We start from the raw sequence: 8,678 nt of genomic DNA on the forward strand, positions 1-8,678 counted from the left end.
TAAGAAGTAGCAGGTTCGATCGGCTTCAGTTAGCAGCAGTACCAAAGGAATCACTCGATCGGGTTCAGTTAACAGCCAGATCGATCGATCGCTCGGGTTCAGTAATGCAAAGCCTGCAATGCAATCACTCAGGTTCAATAGGCGAATGCCTCACTTGGGTTCAGTTAGAGCCCAACGCCTCGCAACCACGCGCGTACGTCTATGAGAGAAACGCACATCGCTCAGCCCCCGACCACCCACCGTAACCTAGAACTCCCTGATATTCTCCTTGCCCTCGCTTCTACCATGGTTTTTTCTTCATGGACGGCCCAAACAATGCCATGCAGCTGCGTCTCCGACCCGCCCAGGACGAAAATCCCATTTTCTTTCATGATTTTTTGTCATAGAAGTAGGAGCCCACCACATCTATGATGATACCGGGTTTTGTCACAATTATCGTCATAGAAGTGTCATAAGCATGACAGAAAAAAATTACGTTCGGCCCAAAATGTCATGGATGTTTCTTTTTTTGTAGTGTAGGGAATCACAACATACATACCATCAAATTATCGAACACATACCAAGTTCACATGATTACTTGCAACAAGATTTCTCCTGTGACCTCAAGGATAAAATTAACTACTCATAAATGATAATCATGCTCAACATCAGAGGGGTATTAAATAGCATATTGGATCTGAACATATAATCTTCCACGAAATAAACCATATAGTAATCAACTACAAGATGTAATCAACACTACTAGTCACCCACGAGTACCAATCTATAGTTCCGGTACAAAGATTGAACACAAGAGATGAACTAGGGTTTGAGAGGAGATGGTGCGTTGAAGATGTTGATGGATATTGCCCTCCCCAAGATGGGAGAGTTGTTGGTGATGATGATGACGATGATACCCCCTCCGGGAGGGAAGTTCCCCTAGCGGAATCGCTCCACCGGAGGGCAAAAGTTCTCCTGCCCAAGTTCCACCTCGAGACGGCGATGCTTCGTCACAAAAGTCATGTCCTTATTTTTCTAGGTCAAAATGATTTATATACTAGAAGAGGGGCACTGGAGGTGGGCCGAGGAGGGCACAACCCACCAGGGCGCGCATGGGCTCCCTGGCGCGCCCAGGTGGGTTGTGCCCACCTGGTGGGCCCCCTCTGGTACTTGATGAGGACATGACTACCTTGGATATGACCAAAAATATTGCATATATGCATATTTGTCAGGTGATTTCTAGTGCAAACTATTCAATAATCTATTTATGTTATCCAGAACAAAAATACTTCATACACTTTTGTGTTTTGTCTAATTGCAGGTGTATGGGACATTTGTACAATCCACATATGAAGATAAGGAAGAAAGAGATGTTTATTTGCTGTCCAAAAAGTTCTCTCACGTCATTTTTGGCCCAAGAGAAGATAGAGTCCAAGTCTCTCACGTTCTGGATTCAGATTCGGACTGCACAGACATACCTGACTCAAAACGCACACAAGTTTTTCATACGGACTCCGAATTGGGTGATTCTTTTTTTGTTGGAAACTAGATTTCGTGTACTTTCCAACCCAATTGGAATCACCTTCAAATTTGTCTGGAGCGTTGAGTTGTGGACGAAACAATCTGATGCTGCAGCAGAATCCGAGTCAAACTACAAGTCCAAAGGTGTTACATCACCTCCACTTGGGCCCATTGGCCTTGTACGACCTAGATTTAGTTTTAGGCTGCCTTGGGACGTCCTCCCACCTCTTTGGCCGCCACCCCTTGCTCCTATATAAGTAGATCCATCTAGTAGCTTTTCCTTGGGACTTGTTTAGTTAAAAGTTAGCCGTTGCAACTTCGTGTACTTCGTTTGTGTCCAACGACCAGACCAAGACCGCTTACGGATCCCCACCATTATCAATACTTCATAAATATTTGCAATATTCAGATTGCTTTATCATATTCTTGCTCATTCTTCGATTGCTTGCAGGAATAGACCTTCGTGGTCAGGCTGACCGTGCTTCCGGCATCGTCAGTAACCTCAGGAGATTGGTTTAGCGATTGCTAAGGCGCAACGTCGTGCACGTTTGTAGTCGGATCGTCAAAGTCGTCTCCACCAAATCGATAGTTATCATCTCATCGAAAGATCGGGACACCCTCGCCTCTATCAAGTGGTATCAGTTTTCAGGTTGCTCGGTGAGAATTTCCAGTTTTTCCTAGATTAGATTTATTTTCTTACCTATTGTCCAAGAAAAAGCCACAAAACAAAAGTTAGATCTATTCATCCTTTGTCCTAGCCAGACTTAGCCTTTGCAATTTTCTTTTCATTGTTTGCATTATTGAATTATCGGTTGCATCGCCGTGTCGAGTTGCTGGTCTTAGTGTCTAGTTCCTTTAGAGTTTCGAGTTCTGTTCACATTAGTCACGCAGCCGCTGCATCATTATCCCATCCGCTGTCCACCATCCCATCCACCAATTTCCACCATGTGCTACGCACTGTTTATTGTCATAATCATAGTTGAGGTCACTCACATCTTCGTCTGATCGAATCTGCATCTTATCTAGTTTGTCTTGGAAAGAGGGAGAATAAGAAGATAAAGAAAAAAAGAGAGAGAAAACAGGAAAAAAAAAAGAAAAAGAGGGAGAAGAAAAAGAAAAAAAAGGTGTGAGAGAAAAAAGAGAGAAGAAAAAAAAATTGGATCTATCTAGAATCAATCTCGTACCTGAATTCGGATTGGAATCTGTTTTGCGCACTGTTCAGTAAAACAGGTGTATCTTCCTCATACGAAGTCAGTTTTGGCTCCGTGAGTACTCAAATTGAAGATAGCGACGAGCCGCATCTAAATAGTTGCAGAAGCTAGTTCAATATTTGACACCTCAAAATCGGCTTCTAAATAGGTCTTTTTGCCCTCCGAAGTTCGTGAACACAACTTGTTCCAATTTTTCAGGCCAGTTTTAGAATTCTTTGACTCCTCATATCAACTCGGAATTGAGTGATTCTTTTTGCATTGGAAAGCTTGAGTTAGTAGCATTCTTTGAAAGAATTTATCAGAAAATTGTCTCAAACTTTTCAAGAGGAAAGTTGGAGAGGGAGTTGTTGTATATCCTGCTTGGCAGTTGTTTTTCATCATTATCTTCACTGCCGTTGTGATCTTCACTTATATCTTGCTGTCAAGAGCTACTTAGTATCCTTCATAGATGCTAGTTGTGCTACGCCGTGACCTCATTAGTGTTCTAGGCTCGCGTCTCTAGTCCGGTCTAGCCTATGACCAGCACAGTACCGTCGTTGAGCGTTTATTCAACATTGCATCTTTGAATTGATTATTGCTAATCTTTTGCTACCATATATAGCCAACCCAGCTCCACATATTTCTACACCGTGTATACGTACGCTCCCCTGACAATCGCTTTACTCAATATTCGGAGTTACTTGACACCGCTGGTTGCCGATCACCGCCTGCTGCATGGTAAGAACTTGTAAGACATTGATATTTGCTTTACCGTGAGCGTTTTACCACCACATCCTAGTAGTTATAGGAACATTATTTTTGGGTTTTGTTTCTTGTTCTACTAATCATGACAGGATCCAGAGTCAATTCATGGGCTTTGTCGATCGCGGGAGACGTGCCACCACCTTTGCAAATACCACAACCGTCACGAGAGGTGCACAAACATCCAAATGCACATGATCAGGTTAATGTATCTATACCACCATTTAATGGCCGTTTTAAACCTGCTTTATATATTGAATGGGAGTTTGACATAAAAAATATATTTGCTTCCCATAATTTCAATGAACATAAAAAGGTTAAGGTTGCGGTTGGTTCTTTCATTGGTTATGCTTTGGTTTGGTGGAGTGAATATTGTCGGTTACACCCTGATTATATACCTACTACTTGGGATGATTTGAAACTTGCCATGCGACATACTTTCGTCCCTGCTTATTATACTCGTGACATGATTAAGAAGTTGCAACACTTAAAACAAGGTAGTGAAACTGTAACAAAATATTATGATGATTTACAAACTACCGTGTTGCATTCCTCTTTAGAAGAAAGTGAAGATGATTTTATGGATAGATTTTGGGGAGGATTAAACCGTGATATTCAAGAGATACTAATTCATGAAGAGTGTTATCCTATGGACCATTTGTTTCATCTTGCTTGCAAAGCTGAACAGGAAATAAAACGACGTGTTGGCCACGAGGAGAACAAGCGCACGGTGCACATTCCAAGAGTTGATATGATTGTTCCTTCAACTACTAGGCATACTATGACAACCACATCCGTTGTTGTCAGGACTACATCACCTCCACCATGTGACACATCGCTCCTGAGAGTGGCTACATCATCTGAGTTGATCATAAGAGGTAATGACAAAGGTACTGATCTTCCATCTCTACATGAGAATGATGAATGCCTTGTCAATTTGAATGCACCATCTGATGAGCTACCCACTACTTTGATCACACCACCTATTTTAGAGGACTACGTTGATAATTTGACTTTGCCATGTGATCAAACAACTGAAATACCAACAATTTTGAGTGCACCCATTGAATTAACTATTGATGCAAAAGAACCAATGTTTAATCATTTTGATATGACCTCTAATCTTGGTGATGATTCTGTGTTGAATGACTTATTGCATGTTTGCTTATTTAAGCATGTTGTAGCATGTAAATTTGATGCAAGTAAGGTTTATTCACCAATGTTGGGATGGTTTAATGATGAACATTGTCAATCTTTTGAAATGAATAAGAGCTTCACTTATATGTGCAAACTGAGTTGCAATATTTTCATGCCTTCTAGTTCTTGTGCTAATTTTTTGGTTTAGATTTTATGAACTATGCAAGTTACTCATCTATTCATGTGTCATATATGCAAAAATCAAGGGAAGTAAAAATGGATGACATATACATATACAACATGTACACCTTGTCTCTTTTGTTAGCCACATTTCAGATTAAGCAACGCCGAGGACGGCTTTATTTTCAAGAAGGGGAGGATGATGAGGACATGACTACCTTGGATATGACCAAAAATATTGCATATATGCATATTTGTCAGGTGATTTCTAGTGCAAACTATTCAATAATCTATTTATGTTATCCAGAACAAAAATACTTCATACACTTTTGTGTTTTGTCTAATTGCAGGTGTATGGGACATTTGTACAATCCACATATGAAGATAAGGAAGAAAGAGATGTTTATTTGCTGTCCAAAAAGTTCTCTCACGTCATTTTTGGCCCAAGAGAAGATAGAGTCCAAGTCTCTCACGTTCTGGATTCAGATTCGGACTGCAAAGACATACCTGACTCAAAACGCACGCAAGTTTTTCATACGGACTCTGAATTGGGTGATTCTTTTTTTGTTGGAAACTAGATTTCGTGTACTTTCCAACCCAATTGGAATCACCTTCAAATTTGTCCGGAGCGTTGAGTTGTGGACGAAATAATCTGATGCTGCAGCAGAATCCGAGTCAAACTACAAGTCCAAAGGTGTTACATCACCTCCACTTGGGCCCATTGGCCTTGTACGACCTAGATTTAGTTTTAGGCTGCCTTGGGACGTCCTCCCACCTCCTTGGCCGCCACCCCTTGCTCCTATATAAGTAGATCCATCTAGTAGCTTTTCCTTGGGATTTGTTTAGTTAAAAGTTAGCCGTTGCAACTTCGTGTACTTCGTTTGTGTCCAACGACCAGACCAAGACCGCTTACGGATCCCCACCATTATCAATACTTCATATATATTTGCAATATTCAGATTGCTTTATCATATTCTTGCTCGTTCTTCGATTGCTTGCAGGAATAGACCTTCGTGGTCAGGCTGACCGTGCTTCCGGCATCGTCAGTAACCTCAGGAGATTGGTTTAGCGATTGCTAAGGCGCAACGTCGTGCACGTTTGTAGTCGGATCGTCAAAGTCGTCTCCACCAAATCGATAGTTATCATCTCATCGAAAGATCGGGACACCCTCGCCTCTATCAGTACTTATTGGCTCCAATATTTCTTATATATTCCATAAAATTCCCCGTAAAGTTTCATCTCATTTGGAGTTGTGCAGAATAGGTTGTCTGACGTAGCTTTTTCACGTCTAGAACCTTGCATATTATGAGAGAAAAGGCATTAGAATTACTCCAAAAAGCATTATTATACATAAAAACAATATAAATATTAGTACGAAAACATGATGCAAAATGGACATATCAACTCCCCCAAGCTTAGACCTCGCTTGTCCTCAAGCGAAAACAAAATCGAAAAACATGTCCTCATGCTTAGAGAGAGAGAGAGAGAGAGAGAGGTGTCGATAAAAACAAAATACGGACATAGAAACATCATGTATATTATTATAACAACAATAAACTTTAACATAAAACTTTATCATAGACTTCTTATGAATAAGTAACAATTAGTCACAACATCGAAGTATAAAGCATAAACTCTATTGGAAATCAACAAACTAAGTTCTCAATCAACTTTGCAACTACAATTCATCATCTTTTCAGGAAGGGTCACGCATCGAAGCCTTTTTGGCAAGTCCACATACTCAACCATCATATAGTCCTCTATGATTGCTAAGACTCGCCGCATACACATGAGCAAAACGTTTCAACAAGACACATAGAAAGATAGGGGCTTATAGTTTCGCCTCCCAACGTATTCACCTCAAGGGTGATGTCAACAATAATAACTCATGCAACCCATATTCAACTAGATATATGATAGAGGCAAAGGTGTCCCGTCTTTCGATGAGATGGTGGATTTCGCTTTGGTGGAAGTCGACTTTGACGATCCGACTACGAACGTGCGAGGACGTCGCGCCTTAGCAATCGCTAAACCAACTCCGAGAGGTTATTGACCACGCCGGAGCACGATCAACCTGACCACGAGGGTCTGTTTCCTGCGAGCAAACGAAGAACAAGCAAGAAACTAAGATTGCAATCTGGATATTGCGAATATAAGATGAAAGCTTTATTGATCAAGATGGGGTTCTGTGACGCCTTTGTCTGGTCGTTGAACACAAACGAAGTACGCGAAGTTGCAGCTATGGCGAACTTTTAATCTAAACAAAACCCAAAGTCTAAACGATGCCCTAAGGGCTGTATATATGGAGGAAGAGGGGGGAATTTCGTGGCCCTTGGTGGAGGGGTCCGAAATCAACCCTATCTCTTGTTTCCCCACACATACGGACTCTAAAAATAGCCTATACTTATGTATTTCGAAATTACATGGGCCTGGCCCAATAATAAGGTGACGCAGCACCTAAAATAGCCTCGGGACGAAATTTATGAAGTGGCATCTTGTATATTTCGTCCAAGGCTTCATGCACCCATTATGGTGGCTTCAAAGTCCTGAAATCATCACTTGTAACTCCGTTCTTGTTCCCCTTGCGCATGCCATCATCTCCATGCTTGTTCTTGCTCCAATGTTCATCCTTCTCCAAGCTGGTAATTTAGTTGGCGTGCACGAGCTCTAGTAATTGGTCCAGTATGTATAGCAGCAGGGGCTGTGGGTGTAACAATTGTATTGATGTCCTCATCATCCTCCCCTTCTTGAAATGAAGTCGTCCTCGACGGAAGTTCATCTTCCTCACCCAAATAAGGCTTCAAATCTGCAATGTTAAAAGTGGGACTAACCCCAAAATCTGCAGGCAGCTCAAGTTTATATGCATTATCATTTATTTTCTCTAACACCTTAAAGGGACCATCAGCACGTGGCATTAACTTTGATTTGCGCAAATCAGGAAATCTATCCTTACGCAAATGTAACCAAACAAGATCTCCAGGTGCAAACACAACATGTTTTCTACCCTTATCTCCAGCAAGTTCATATTTAGCATTCATGCGCTCAATGTTTTCCTTAGTTAACTCATGCATTTTTAAAATCAATTCAGCACGTTGTTTAGCATCAAAATTAACCTTCTCCGAAGATGGAAGAGGCAACAAATCAATAGGTGCACGAGGTAGGAAACCATACACAACTTCAAAAGGGCACATCTTAGTAGTAGAATGCAATGAACGATTATAAGCAAATTCAATATGAGGCAAGCATTCCTCCCACATTTTCTTATTATTCTTCAAAACAGCCCTAAGCATAGTAGACAATGTTCTATTGACTACTTCAGTTTGTCCATCAGTTTGGGGGTGACAAGTAGTACTAAAAAGCAGTTTAGTCCCCAACTTAGCCCATAAACATCTCCAAAAGTGGCTAAGAAATTTAGTATCATGATCTGAAACAATAGTATTTGGCACACCATGCAAACGAATAATTTCACGAAAGAACAAATCAGCAACATTAACAGCATCATCGCTTTTATGACATGGTATAAAGTGTGCCATTTTCGAGAATCTATCCACGACAACAAATATGCTATCCCTCCCCTTCTTTGTTCGAGGTAAACCTAAAACAAAGTCCATAGATATATCCTCCCAAGGAACACTAGGTACAGGCAAAGGCATATATAAACCATGAGGATTGAGTCGTGACTTAGCTTTTTGACATGTAGTGCAGCGAGCAATAAAACGCTCAACATCCCGTCTCATCTTTGGCCAAAAGAAATGTGTAGCAAGTACGTCCTCCGTCTTCTTCACGCCAAAGTGTCCCATTAATCCTCCTCCATGCGCCTCCTGCAACAACAAAAGACGAACGGAGCTAGCTGGAATGCATAGCTTGTTAGCAGGAAACACAAATCCATCGTTAACAACAAACTTGTTC

The sequence above is a fragment of the Triticum aestivum genome, chromosome 5A (genome assembly GCF_018294505.1).
Source record: "Triticum aestivum cultivar Chinese Spring chromosome 5A, IWGSC CS RefSeq v2.1, whole genome shotgun sequence".
In the NCBI taxonomy this organism is placed as follows: Eukaryota; Viridiplantae; Streptophyta; class Magnoliopsida; order Poales; family Poaceae; genus Triticum; species Triticum aestivum.